We start from the raw sequence: 14,216 nt of genomic DNA on the forward strand, positions 1-14,216 counted from the left end.
CAAATTGTTCTAGGCACATTGAGAAGAGGAAAATTACCAGGTCAAATTTGGCAGATTGATTATATCGGTCCTATGTGAATCAGCAGAGGTTGTCAGTATGCATGCACTATTGTGGATACATACTTTGGATATTTGATGGTTTTGCCGTGCAAACATGCAACCCAATTGAACACCATCAGGTTGTTAGATCAGATCATATTACATTATGGAGTGCCTTTGCAGATTCAAAGTGACAATGGGTCACATTTCAAAGGCAAACTGATCCAAGAGTTTTGTCAGGAAAAGAGCATTGAGTGGTTGTATCACGTCCCTACCATTCAGCTGCTGCAGGGTTAATGAATGGGTTATTGAAAGAACAGTTGCGCAAACCTTGAGACGGCAGTTTGGCAGGCTGGCGTGATCGTGTGTTTGATGCGGTGCAAGTATTAAACAATAGACCTGTGTATGAACATGAAACTCCTTTGATGCGATTAATGACTCCTACTTTACAGGTTCAACCCAATTCAGTTAGAGAAACACTATTGTACTGGGAAATTACTCCAGGTTCTTTAGCTCCCTATCGAGCAACTCCAGAGTCAGCAGGGGTAGACTTGCATTGCCATGAAGAAATCAGATTAGATCCAAGAGGAATAGTTGTAATTGAAACAGGAATTGGAGTACAGATTCCCCCAGAGCATATGGGATGGATTGCCCCTAGATCTGGCCTAGCATTGAAAGGAGTTCAAGTGTTGGGAGGGGTAATTGATGCTGATTACCAGGGTGAGATTAAAGTCATCCTAATGAATAGTGGGGATCAATTGTTATCAATCCACAGGGGTGACCGAGTAGCCCAATTGATAGTCATTCCCATTAAGTTGTCCATGATTAAGAAGGGGGCGCCTCCTACAGTGTTAACTACCCGTGGGGATCGCGGTTTTGGCTCTTCAGGCAGTATGGTACCGGGTGCAAAGGTGTGGGTGGAAAAGCCAAGTGGCCCACCAGTGCCCGCAGAGGTCATTGCATCAGGCAAAGATCAAGTAGTTTTAGTTATGGAACCTGGTAGAAAGAAATGGCAATATGTACCCGCAGACAAATGTTACCTGAGAGAGTGATGTGCAACACTGATATCTCTTTTCTGGGTTTGCTTTGTAGATCCTGTATTTGGTTGGTGTAACTGTGGCACTAAATGGACTCCATTTAGGAGAGTTAAACAGTCTGCTATTACCAACGATAAATGTCACATCTGTGCCAGTGATCAAGGGGATTCTGATAGTGATGATTAATGTTATCCCCAACCAGCCTATGCCAGTGCCGAAAAGCCAGCCAGACCGAAGACATGGATTCGTGAAATGCGACAAACACATCAGGAGCAAGTGAAAACAACCTTTATGCCAGTCGTGCAAGACACGTTCGTAGGAAGGTGGAAACACTCTCCTATGATTACGCAAGAGGAGAATATGTGGATATATTTGGCACAGCAAGTACTGAACATATCACACTTTTGTCTTACTGATGTGCCCAATGCTGAATCTTTATTGACTACGTGTTTAGTAGCCGTGCCGACGCCTGTACCGGTTTTAAAGCATATCTTCGGCGTCACACACAATGATTCTTTAGTTCAAGACTCAGACATTAGACAATCTTTTTCAGTTTATGAATATTGTTGGTTCTGCCAAGAGACTGACCGTAAATGGAGAAATTTGATGTGTTATTACCTACAATATAACCCAAGGTGATGTATGTTAAGTTATGACCTGCAATGCACAAGAAATTGGCAAATGCCGACAAATAGAGTTGACCAATCAGTGCCATCATACTATGTTCGAGAGGTGACTGTGTTCGCGAGTGTCACGCAAATGCACCAGTGTAAATAACACTATTTCCTGCAATCATACAGTGATAACTGCTAGTCCTTTGAATCATGTGAAACTTCCAACAGGATGGCTCTTTCATGTGGTAACATTACATATACTTATATTCCAGCTAACATTTCTGGAGGTCCATGTGCTTTAACTCGATTAGGACTAATGATGTTTCCTTTACACCCAACGATAACTCGAGGTAAAAGGTCAACTTTTGAATCTGCAGGTCTATCTCCTGACTGGGATTCACATGTACATTTGTTATCAGAAGCTGAGGTTCTAGCATTAACCCTTTTATTAGTGGGAGTCTGGGGTTTAGCTGCTGGAGGTTACAAATCTTTGATGAAATTAGCATGTTTCGTAGTTAAAAGCCTTAATGATACTTCGCAGGCTTTAGAAGAATTACTCCTTGATAGTCAAGTTATTAGAAAAGCAACTTTGCAGAACAGAGCTGCTGTTGATTCATCTATTGCTAAAACATAATTTAGGGTGTAACGCATTTGAAGGTATGTGTTGTTTCAATTTAAGTGACCATTCACAATCTATTGAACGTCATATTCGAGGTTTGAGGGATCTCATATCTCAAGTGTCTCAAGATCGTAATAGAAATTGGTGGGATTGGTTATTTTCATGGATACCTGATATTGGGGGTACACTGCGTTACGTTTTTGCTTGCATTTTTATTATATTATCGATCATAATTGCTTGTTGTTGTTGCATTCAATGTATTCCCAAGTTAGTTTTAACATTTCGTAGGTTTCCGAGACCGGTTCCTGTGCCACTGTGTTATGGAAGGTAAATATCCAAGAATTGTTATGCTTGATCTAAAATGGCGCTGGTGCGCAATGCATTCTGGGAGCGCTCGGAGCCATGATGGATATTTACTTCATGCCGCAGTGAAAAGCTGCACACATTTTGCTGAGTGTTAGATTCACGGTGTCGAGAAAAACATGCTTTCCAAACCTGGTATGCGGTCAAGGACATTTCTGATGGGAAAGCTCACTTTGTTATGGTTTGCTACTGTTCTCCGTGGAGCGTGTTATTAGAGAAGGGAGGCCCTGCGCTTCTTGGGGGGTGCTCTCGATTGACCCAGCTGGCAACCAACGGCTGTTCCTCAACTGCGCAAGTGCAATTTCCAGAAGGTTCGAGAATTGACTCCCCTTTGTGGAGTGTGTATATATGCGGAAGCCCGGAGGTGGTCAGGTGAGACTTCAGCCGGAGAAGGTCGCTTGCGTCCGGCCTTCCTGTGAGCTGTGGTGCTCTCTGCCTGGCTGTTCCCGCGGTCTTCCAGCCGCTTCTGGACGAGATGAGGAATCCTGTTACGCTCACGGTGACGTATTTCCTTTTGACTTCTTTACTTCTTCTGTGATCTATGTCCATATTATTCTTGGGAGTTATTTCTATGTACCTCTAAGATTTGAATAAATAGCCGTAAAAGAGCTGATTATCTTCTAAGAGTGCGTGGCTGTGAGTTATTGTGTCTGTCTACGTTCAAAGTATTTGGTCTATAATTGCATTGATGATTTATGGTTGTTCCGTGCACTTTTGGGGGAGAGCAATAAAATGGGTTCAGCTTTTATTCCAAGATTTTGGTTCGTCTCGACCTAACCAAAACCAAAATAGCTTTTCGCCTTAGGCGTTGCCTTGAGGATCTAGGCATTTGGATGGCACAAAACTGGCTGAAATTAAATGGCAGTAAGACTGAGGCTCTCGTGGTAGGCATATCCAAGTCTCAATCTTTCTGGACCACTGACTTCTGGCCCTCCTCTTTGGGTCCTCTTCCTGTACCGGTACCATCAGTACACAATCTTGGCGTGCGGGTCTCTGCCGATCTGACTATGGACGAACAGGTCAGTACGGTATGTAAATCTGGTCAATTTAAGCTTAGGATCCTCTGCAAGGTCCTTCCGTTCATCCTGGTCAGCAACCAGGCCCCCGTGGTTGCTGCTCTAGTGCTGAGTGTGCTGGATTACTGCAACTTGCTCTATATAGCACAACCTGCCTACCTGATGGGACAGCTTCAGCTCCTGCAGAACGCTGTGGTGCGTTCTATTCTCCTTCCCCCCTTCGGTGCTCACATGACCCCTTTGTTGCACCAGTTGAACTGGTTGCCAGTTGCTCAGCGTATCCTGTTCAAGTCTATGTGCATGGTGCACAGGGCCTTTTATGGCATTGGTGTCGAATACCTGCAGGTTAAGTTTACTCGTTATCTACCAAGTGGCACCCTTCGTTCTCAATCAAGGGTCCTGTCGTCTCTTGGTACCTCGCTTTAGATTGGTTCACAAAGGTGGCCGTGCTTTCTCCGTGGCTGCGGCTAAGGAATGGAATAATCTGCCTCTCTCGCTGCGCAAGACCACTGACCATCTCACTTTCCGGTGAAACCTGAAAACATTACTGTTCTAAAACATAATATTCCTGGCCTGGCCTTTGTCAGCTTTGCTCCTCTCTTTCTCCCAGTGCCATGATACCTTCGGGTGAGCGTGCGCTATATAAGACTCAATAACATAACATTCAATTTTGAGGTGAAAGAAAGGAAAACCAAAGTGCATAGAGAGATTATAACTATCCATATGGGTATGGGGAAATGGGAGGGGAGTGGAGAGAAGATCCGTAAACTCAAACAATGCTATAAGAACTGGCTTATGTTTGAACACGCTAAACTAACAAAAGGATGGGGAAAGAACGTTAGCTAGTTTGAAAGGGAAAACCTCGAGTCTTTTGGGGAGTAGTAAATCAAATGGAGGAAAACCAACATCTATTATATAATCAACCCAATTTCAGAGGAGGCATGGCTTTCGTATTTTGAGAACATACATAAACCACAGGCTATGGAGGTAAAAGAAGAAATGTGTTTCCGACAGGTGGAGGATAGATATCTCAGTAGGTTACATTGCAGCGAAGATTATGAGAGCTAATCCATCAAGAGCAGGGGGGCCGAATAATTTAACAAACTCAATTTTGAAACAAAACGTGGAACTGTGGTCTAAGATTCTGCATATCCAATTTAATAATATAGTGGATTTACAAGAGATTCCAGAACCCTTGAAAATATCTCATAGGATACCAATATTTAAGAAAGGCTCCAGACTCCTACCATCTAATTATAGAGCTATCTCTATAATGGATGTGGACTCCAACAACTTTGCTGCAATAGTACTGGACCATATAGAGTAATGGTGTAGAGAACCATATCCTCAATTATAGACACATGGGGTTTCGAAGGAATATGGGCACGTGTTTTTGGGGGCCTATTGCTTAGCGGTTTACAGGGTTTGGGCTGGTCCTCAAACTCCCCAGTGTTTATTGCTTCAAAGGACCTCAGTATGATGACACTGTCAATAGAAAGATACTGTGGAGAAAGTTGGATCATTATGGTATGCCAAAGGGGTCACTGAGTATTATAATGCATTTACATAGAGATTTGAAAATGAAAATCAGACTAAACTCCAAGGGCTTGTTATCCTGTGCATTCAATACTTGTAGGGGCATACGGCAGGGTTGTATGCTGGGCCCTACACTGTATAACTTGTATTTGACAGATGTAGGTGTGGCCCTGGACAAAAAGTTTCCAGTCTCCCCAAAAATTGGTTCCTTAAGAATAAACTGGGTGGCTTATGCTGATGATTTCATTTTGGTGGACTCCAAACCAATAGGTCTGGAAAGACTAACCTATGCCTTTGGCGATTATATGAACTCAATAGAGCTTAAAATCAACTCTTCAAAAACAGTTATAATGAGATTATCCATAACACTTAAGTTTCAATGGTACTGGGAAAACAATGCACTTGTGATAAAAGAACACATGCAATACTTGGGCTACCCTATTCTGGCAATGAATACAAAAATCTTTAAAAACGACCTGAAATCGAAGGTATTGGGGTTGATAACTGCATCAAATAGACAGAAAATATGGTAAATGTTCACTTAAGCCATGCAGGGAATATTACAGACTTAAAGTACTACCCTGCATATGTTATGGTTTAGAATTTTTTCCAAGAGGGTCAACGTCGGAAATTTAAGATGATTGAAAGTACAATTTGGAGGTCTGTGCTTTATCACATGCCCAAATGTGTTCGTCTACAGTCCATCAGATACGAGCTGAGACTGTAGTCAATCGCTAGTATAGTTTCATGGAAGACACTGTCACGTAAGAAAACGCAAATCCAGTCCAGATTGGATCCTTTATAATCTGTTGGGGATAAATGATACTGCAAGTTTTATGTTAATGCTAAAGGACATTTGTACCGCGTACTATCACCACCGGAGTGGTCCCTTGGTGCTCTGGCGGCTCTGAAAGAGGAGGGGAGGTTGAGTTAGTGGGAGGAAGCAGGAAAAGTGCACGAAAGTAGTGATGTGCTTTTGGCAGCCTCAGCCCAGTGGGTCCGTTGGCTGGGCCTGGGGTGTTTGCGGCCAGTAGTCGTCGTGTACTGTTGTGCCAGGCTATGTGTGTTTTTTGTTTTGTTGTTGCAGTGTAGTGAAGTTTGTGCGGTTTGTTGTGCTGTAGGTTTTGGTTGTGTTTGGTTTGGAGTTTGAGAGGTGTATGCAGAAAGGGAAATTGTTAGTAGGGGTTGGTTAGTTTGCATCTCTATCCTGAATAGAAGCACTCAGCTTGCGTAGTCTGCCCTGTTGCAGCTCTGTCCTGATGTGGGTCTGACTGGCATACAGGTTCCTTACTTCTCTAGCCCCCGCCTCTAACATGCTCTCTCATAGCTCCCCTTATCTTCCATTCATACTCCTGTGGCGATTGCACCTGCCAATGACAACCTCTCAGATGGTGGGGTGATTGCCAATATCTCGATAATTCCACACCCATGTGGTACTTGGTAGTAATTAATTAAGGGGCGGGCAAAGGTGTTGGTGGGATTGTCTGCGGTAGTTGACTCAGTCTCCGTGCGTACCGCCTGCGTTCCAGTCTATCTGGTGTCACCCGTCCAGGTGTCGTGGGCGTTACTCTCTCGGGTCCGGGATGTCCGTGTCTTTTTGGTTTAGTCATCCTTTTCCAGTTTTGGTTTCCTGGTTTAGTCTGTGGTGTTGTAGAGCCAGGTTTTTAGTGATTTCCTGAATTTTAGGTAATCTTCAGTGTTTTTTATTTCTTTTAGGATGTTGTTCCAGGTTTATGCGGCTAAGTGTTAGAAGGAGGTTCTTCCAAGTTTTTTCTTATGGTATGGTTTGAGTTCCAGGCGGATTTCGTTGCTTGATCGGAGGGGTCTCGTTGGTTTGTAGACTGTTATTTTCTTTTGTAGGAATTCTGCTCCTTGTCCGCGGATTGCCCTGTGCGTTATGCACATTGTTTTGAAGGTGATGCGATGTTTTACTGGGAGCCAGTGTAATGTTTTCAAGGCTGGAGTGATGTGGTCTTTCCTGGAGAGTTTGAGGAGTAGTCTTGCTGCTGCATTTTGGATCCGTTGCAGTTTCTTCAGGAGGTATTCTGGTATTCCGAGGTAGAGGTTGTTTGCATAGTCGATTTTAGACATGTTCAGGGCGACGATAATGTTTTGTGCGCGAAGGAGAGGAAAGGTAGAATTCTTCTTGCCGTGCAGAGGAGGAAAAAGCATTTCTTCACTGTTGCATTTATTTGTGGTTCCAGGGTTAGGTTGTTGTCCATTAGGACTCCCAGATTTTTTACTAACTTCGATTGTGTTGGTGCTTTCCCCATTTCCGTAGGCCATGGGATGGTGGTTTAGTTCTCTTGTCTTTGGATCCGATCATGATTTCTGTCTTTCCTGGGTTGATTTTCAGGTTGTTGGCATCCATCCAATTGAAGACTTCTTTTAGACAGTCGGTTAGGGTTGGATGGTCGGCATCGGGGTCTTTGATTTTGTAGATGATCTGAGTGTCATCTGCATAGTTGTAACATGTAATGTTGTATTTTTTGAAGATTCTGATGGCCGGAGTCTGAAAGATGTTAAAATATAGTGGAGATAGTGAGGATCCTTGTGGTACTCTGCAATGGTTGACTCGTGGAGTGGATTTGAAAGGTTTTATCCATACGGTTTCTGTTCTGTCTGCTAGGAATGATTTAGTCCAGCGTAATGCTGTGTCTGTTATGCCTATGTCTTCTAGTCTTTTGGTCAGGGGGTCGTGACTAACTGTGTCAAAGGCTGCGGAGAGGTCAAGCAGAATAAGGGCTGAGGTAGTGTTTGAGTCTGTGTTAATTTTGAGGTCGTCCCAGATGGATAGTAGTGCTGTTTCAGTTCCTCTCGCTGGTCTGAAACCAATTTGAGATTGGTCCAGCAGGTAGTATTTTTCTACATGTTCTTGGGTTAGTTTATATACGTAGGTTTCTAGAAGTTTCGCTGGGTAGGAAATGTTGGAGATTGGCCTGTAGTTGGAAAGGTCATCTACGCCACCACTTGTGTTTTTAAAGAGTGGCTTGATGTATGCTGATTTGAAGATCTTCGGTACAGTCCCTGTTGAAGTGATCGATTTAGAAGGTTTCTGTAGTGTTCTGCTGGCGATCCTTGCGCGAGGATTGATTTGTAGATGTCTGGGGGACATGGGTCCATGGGTGATCCCGCTTTCTTGCTTCGTTTAACCAGCATTGCGAATGCCTCTGCTGATATTTCAGGAAAGCTTCGGAGTTTGTGTTGTGGTTCCGAGTTGGGTTCGTTGGGGTGTATGTTGTGGTTGGTTGGTCGCTTTTGTATGGTTATACGGATGTCATTGATTTTTTTTTTGAAGAGTTCTGCCAGGTCATTGCATAGTTTTTCTGAGGGGGTTGGGGTGTTATCACAGCCTGGTGGGTTTCTCATTCTTCAATGATGCTAAACATTTCTTTTTGTGTGTTGGTGGCATTGTTGATTCGGTCATCGTAATGTCTTTTCTTTGCCTTGTGAATTTCCTTCTTGTATGCACGGATTTGTTTTTGGTACAGTGTTTTTTTCCCTGGGTTGCATTCTTTCCTCCATTCCAATTCCATCTTTCTGTTTTCCTTTTTCATGTCGTTTAATAGTGGGGTGAACCATTTTGCCATTGCTCTTTTTTTTGATGGGGTGAACAGTTTTTCTGGGGCGATCTTATCTAAAGTATCTGCGATCCATTTGTGCAGTATCTCTGCTTTTCTGTCTAGGTCAGCTAGCTCCAGTTCTGTAGTTGAGGGTTTCGTTAATTCAAGTAGTTCGAATAGGCTGCTATCTTTGACGTGTTTCCAGTTTCTTTTGGTGGTGGTTGTGAGTTTCGGATGTTGGATGTAGGCAGAGTGATCACGAATGGGATGATGAGATGGTCGCTCCATAGTCTTTGTATCGGAGGTGGTGTGGTGATGAGTTTTTCTTTGGCAAAAATTGTGTCTAGGGTGTGTCCTGCCGAGTGCGTTGCTCCTTTGACTAGTTATCGTAGTTTCATGGTGCTGAGTTGATCAATTAGTGAGTTTTGGGAGTTGACGTGGCTGTCTTCAAGTTCACACAATAGATGGGCAATTTACATCTGTGTAGTTAGCAGCCAAGTAAGAACCAAGGGAGGTCGAGTCGGCACAACCCAAACAACTGTTGTAAGGACAACAATTTCAGCTAATATCTAGCTCGATATCGAGAAAGGTGTAAAGAGAAGGCTGTGGCAGAAGACAGAAGGATAGAACAAGAAATATACTATCCCTGCCTGTACGCTCACCTGACTCCCACGGAGGCGCTGGCCAGGATCGTGCTGCTGTGACCCCTTCTAAGGTGTTGCGCGGGGCTCAGAAGATGGACTGGACTCCCAACTCCTGCTTGTCCGGCTTGCAAAAGTGTCCTTCTGTAGGCGAGAATAAGGGATTAACTGTCTGCGGGGAATGCTACCAGCCTCCCCCTTTCCCCTCTCACCCTCCTCAAAACCCTTCTGTGCTTCCCGTGGCGTCTCACCTTAGGGTCTTGAAGGGCGAGCTCTCCTTCCTGCTTCAGATGCAGGGGCGCGTTGGTATCCAGTTACTTCACTGGATTCTTGGTTTTATGAGAACCAAACTTGCTTGGCTTCCAGGTAAGTGCCTTGAAAGGTTCCCCTTTTGTCCTTGCATCAATATGTCAATGTCTTTTTCCCCATAGGGGCCGGGGTACGGAATGCTGGGGAAAAGGCACCGACCCGAGATGCGAGGTGCAATCCCTGTAGAAATCAGGTAAGTCTTGATGAGCGTTTTTGGGTAATGTCTTTTCATTCGCTCATTGACGCTAATGTCTTTTTCCCCATAGGGGCCGGGGTCCGGAAACACCTGGATGCGGCGCGGACCCGAAATGAAGAGGGAATGACCCAACAGGTAAGTCTTAACATGGAGGTTTAGGTTTCCTCATTCCCTTCTTTCTCTCACCTTGCTCTTGTCTTTTTCTCCCTAGGCGTGGAAGCGTGGCTGCGAATCCGGGTGATCGCTGCTAAACATGGAGGCGCCCTGTGAAGGTGAGTGGAATGCGGCGCTGCAGCGGTCGATGCGATGTGCTTTTAAATTAAGTGTCTTCCTTTGCAGGATCGTCTGCGAGCTGACTCCGGAATGCAGATCTTGCAGGTAAAGTCTTTTCCTTCTCCTATTCTCTCTTTCTCTTCCTTTGTAGGTGATCAGGATGCTGGCAGGCGTGGCAGAAGTCCGAATGCAGGAGCAAACACGGTGACCGTCCAGCTGCTAGATGCAGAACAACGCGAAGCATGTGCTGCTCTTCGGGTGTGGTTTAAATAGCCTGTAAAGTAGTTCCAGGTATGTATCCTTCCACTCAGGTATGTATTCTTCCTCAGACCACACCCGAGTGATAAAGTAGTCCCATTCAGTCCTCAAGATGGCCTGGATGTAGCAGCACGGTCTGCTTCAGATAAGTGCACATTAAAACACTTACACACGTCTTGCTTTATGAGCCTGGCGCCAGGACTGGGGCCCAGAATGAGCCTGGCGCCAAAGGCGCCAGGACTGCGTCCAAAAGGCCCCAACTTGGGCCCGCTGAGACGTCCTTGGGGAAAATGATGTCTGCCTCTGTGGTTGCTGGGCTGGGCCTGGCTCCTTGGAGGTAGGCATCATGACACTGCCTAAAGCGCGCTCTCAACTAGGTTGTGGTGTTACAAAGCGTGTTTAAAAGTGACAGAATAAGAGTCTTTTTCCAATTGTTGTTGTGTCATTTTAAACCTAGCAATCCAGGGTCAGTTTGACAAGTCTGTGGGTTATTAAAGGACTGTTCACCCCATTAGCTGCCACACGAGTTCTTGGAGGGGAATATATATCCTCTTCATTTCCCCTGGTGCGCTTTTTCTTTTCAATTACAGTTTCTTCCAATTTGAAATATATCTGGAAGAAAGTGGTACAGGACTTACAAGGCTGGATGTATTACACACTATAGAAGTTGGTAATTTGACTCTTATTCTGTCACTTTTAGACAGGCGTAACACTGCAACCTAGTTTGAGAGCGCACTTTAGGCAGGGATAGTATATTTCTTGTTCTATCCTTCTGTCTTCTGCCACAGCCTTGTCTTTACACCTTTCTCGATATCGAGCTAGATATTAGCTGAAATTGTTGTCCTTACCACAGTTGTTTGGGTTGTGCCGACTGGACCTCCCTTGGTTCTTACTTGGCTGCTAACAACACAGATGTATATTGCCCATTTATTGTGTGAACATAATCTACTAAGGTTAGTATCCTGTTAATTTTGTAGCATTTGCCCTCTTGCCTAATAATAGTGGCTGTCTTCAAACCAGATGTTGAAGTCCCCCAGGATGATTAGGTGTTCGTGGTTGATGGCTAAGTTGGTGATGGCTTCTATGCTGCATCATATGTTGGTGGTCTGTATGCCAGGATGAATGTGAAGTTGGTTTTTGGGCTCGCTGTTAGGTGTATTACCATGGTTTCGCAGTTGAGGATGTTGAGTGGTAAGTCAGTTTTTATTTTCAGGTGTTCTTTCAATGCTATAGCGATGCCTCCTCCTTTTTTGTTTTTCTTGTTTATTTGTAGGCATTTGAAGTCTTTCGGGAGGCAGCTTTGGAGTGGGATTTTGTAGTTATCATCCAGCCATGTTTCTGTGATGAACAGGATGTCAATGCTGTTGTCGAGTAGGTCGAAGATCTCTGTTGAGTGTTTTGACATGGCTCTTGCGTTTATTAGATTGCAGTAAAGTTTGAAGGTGTTGTTTGGTTTGGGTTTTGTTGAGGTCGTCTTCCGCTCAGTGTTGAGGTTTCCTTCTTGGTAGGTCACTTGTTGGGCTGTGGGGCTCGGGGTGCAGCGTCTTTGAAGAGTTCTTCTAGGTTTTGTCTTGGGTTTTTAGTGTTTTCATCGGGTTCGTCTTCCAGGAGTTGTGGTTGTTGATTGGAAGTTCCTATTGTTTTGGTGATGTAGGGGGTTATTGGGTCGGTCGTCTGTTTTGGCCATCCTTCTTCTACTTGCTTGTGTTAGGTTGATTGGTGTTGCTGCTTCTAATGTTGGGTTGGATTGCCGTGGTGGCCAGTTGTCTGCGAGGTATGGAGTTATGTAGAGGGATTTTTCTCTCGGTTTGTGTTCCTGCCTGTGGGGGTCCAGTCTGTGGTTGTTCTAGGTTGCTGTCTGGCGTGTTTGTTCTTTCATCTCTTCGTCTTTTAATCGGAATTGGTCGTTTGCGCGGCATTGTGGGGGTTGAGAGTTGTTTAGTCTGTTTGGTGACGTCTAGATGGTCCTGCTTAGGTCTGGTTGTCTTGTGGTGTAGTGGCTGGTGGAGGGCTGGTTTTGGCTCCGTCTGTGGGTGGTATTCTGGCTGGGGTTGACGACTCGTTCAGTCGCTGTCCTAGGAGGGGAATGGGGGAGGTAAGGGTTATTAAGTTGGGCGTTATCGGTGACTCTCTTTACTGTCCGTCTCCCTAAGTGCGGTTCACTGTGGTGAGCAGGCTGTGCGGGTTAGGAAGGGCATCCGCTGGTTGGAGGGTGGCTTGGACGGGTGTAGCTTGGACTTTCGCCTTGTGATGCGAGAGGCCCTAGTTAGAGTGACCCACCACTGTAATTCGCTGGTTGTTTCTGTCTCACTTGAGAGCTTGCTAAATGTGCTAGTGAGCTAGATTTGAGACACCTGTATAGTGGGAGAGAGGCCTAGCAATGCAGTTTGGAGGTCACACAATGCAATTCGGGCACATGAAGGACCGTCGCAAGGACTGTGAGAGGGTCATGGCAAATTTGGGTTTGTCGGCTAATATTCTTATGACAATCCCAATAAAGGTCAAGAATATCATGAAAAGTATGGATTGGGTAGAAAATAGGCCTGGAAATTGGATTTTCGCATTTATCCTCAAATTGTGTCACCACAAAAAAAAATGGCTCTATGGAGAACTATCTTATTAAATATCCTAGCAGAAGTGTAAGGAATAGTATCATGAGGTTTAGATTCAATGTTATGAAACCAAATAACTTTTATTCGTAAGCCTTTGGATCCGACAGTTGTTGCCGACACTGTAACAATGGGTCAGAGATGGAATCTCCTAATACATTATTATTGTGCCCAGCCTTGCAAAATATGCAGATAAAGTATTTTAGAGGATTCATAAATTTGGAATGGATCCCTCCGTACCAGTTCTGGTTAACTCTATTGCATGGGGACTCATTAAAGCTAAGAGTGATGTTTTTAAAAAGGGTTTGCAACATAGACCGATCACATGGGTTGATGAGCTGTAAAATTTGGGAGGTGGGCGAAGGAATTTTCCTAAAATTCACGACGGATGTTGACCTTATGAGAGAAAAAATCAGTCTATTATGAAATTATTGTAAATAGTGTGTTGCAAAAAAAGTTCTAATAGTTTATTATGACATTTTTGTAAAAGATTGAAAATTGGTGCTAATCAGTTGTAGAATTTGGTGCGTTGTGAAAAAGTTCTATGAATTTTCAGGAATGTTTTTTAAAGTGTAGTGATTGATGTGTTTCTGTAGAGAATCCTTTTATTATGAAATGGTGAATGTTCTGTTGTGAATAGTTGTTTTATGTTTTTTAATTGATTATCATGAAATATTTTGTTTTTTTGTAAATGTTAATATAAACCATATACAAATCAAGTAAAAACAAAAATATTAGCCAGTGCCACATCTAGAAAGGATTGTGGATAATATGATATGATTGGTTATTTATAACAAGCTTAATACCCAGAGGTTTCTAAGCGCAGACCCAGGGATCGAAGCTGTGTTGCTCCATGTCGTCTTGCTACCAAGGCAAGCACATTGCCCCTGAGCTATCCTCGTGATAGCCTGCGTCACATCTAGACAGGATTGTGAATATTAGCCAGTGCCACATTTAGATAGAAATGTGGAGATAGTCACGCGCCACATCTAGAAAGATTTTGGAAATTAGCATGCATCACATCAAGATAGCGATGCCACTAACCAACTCACTAAAAAGTTCACCCTTCTGCTTACTCTCAAACTCTAACCAAACCTCTAAAGCACACCAAACTGCACCAAATTCACTACACTGCAACAACAA

Source organism: Ambystoma mexicanum, chromosome 13, assembly GCF_040938575.1.
Source record: "Ambystoma mexicanum isolate Mex_15411 chromosome 13, UKY_AmexF1_1, whole genome shotgun sequence".
Taxonomy (NCBI): Eukaryota; Metazoa; Chordata; class Amphibia; order Caudata; family Ambystomatidae; genus Ambystoma; species Ambystoma mexicanum.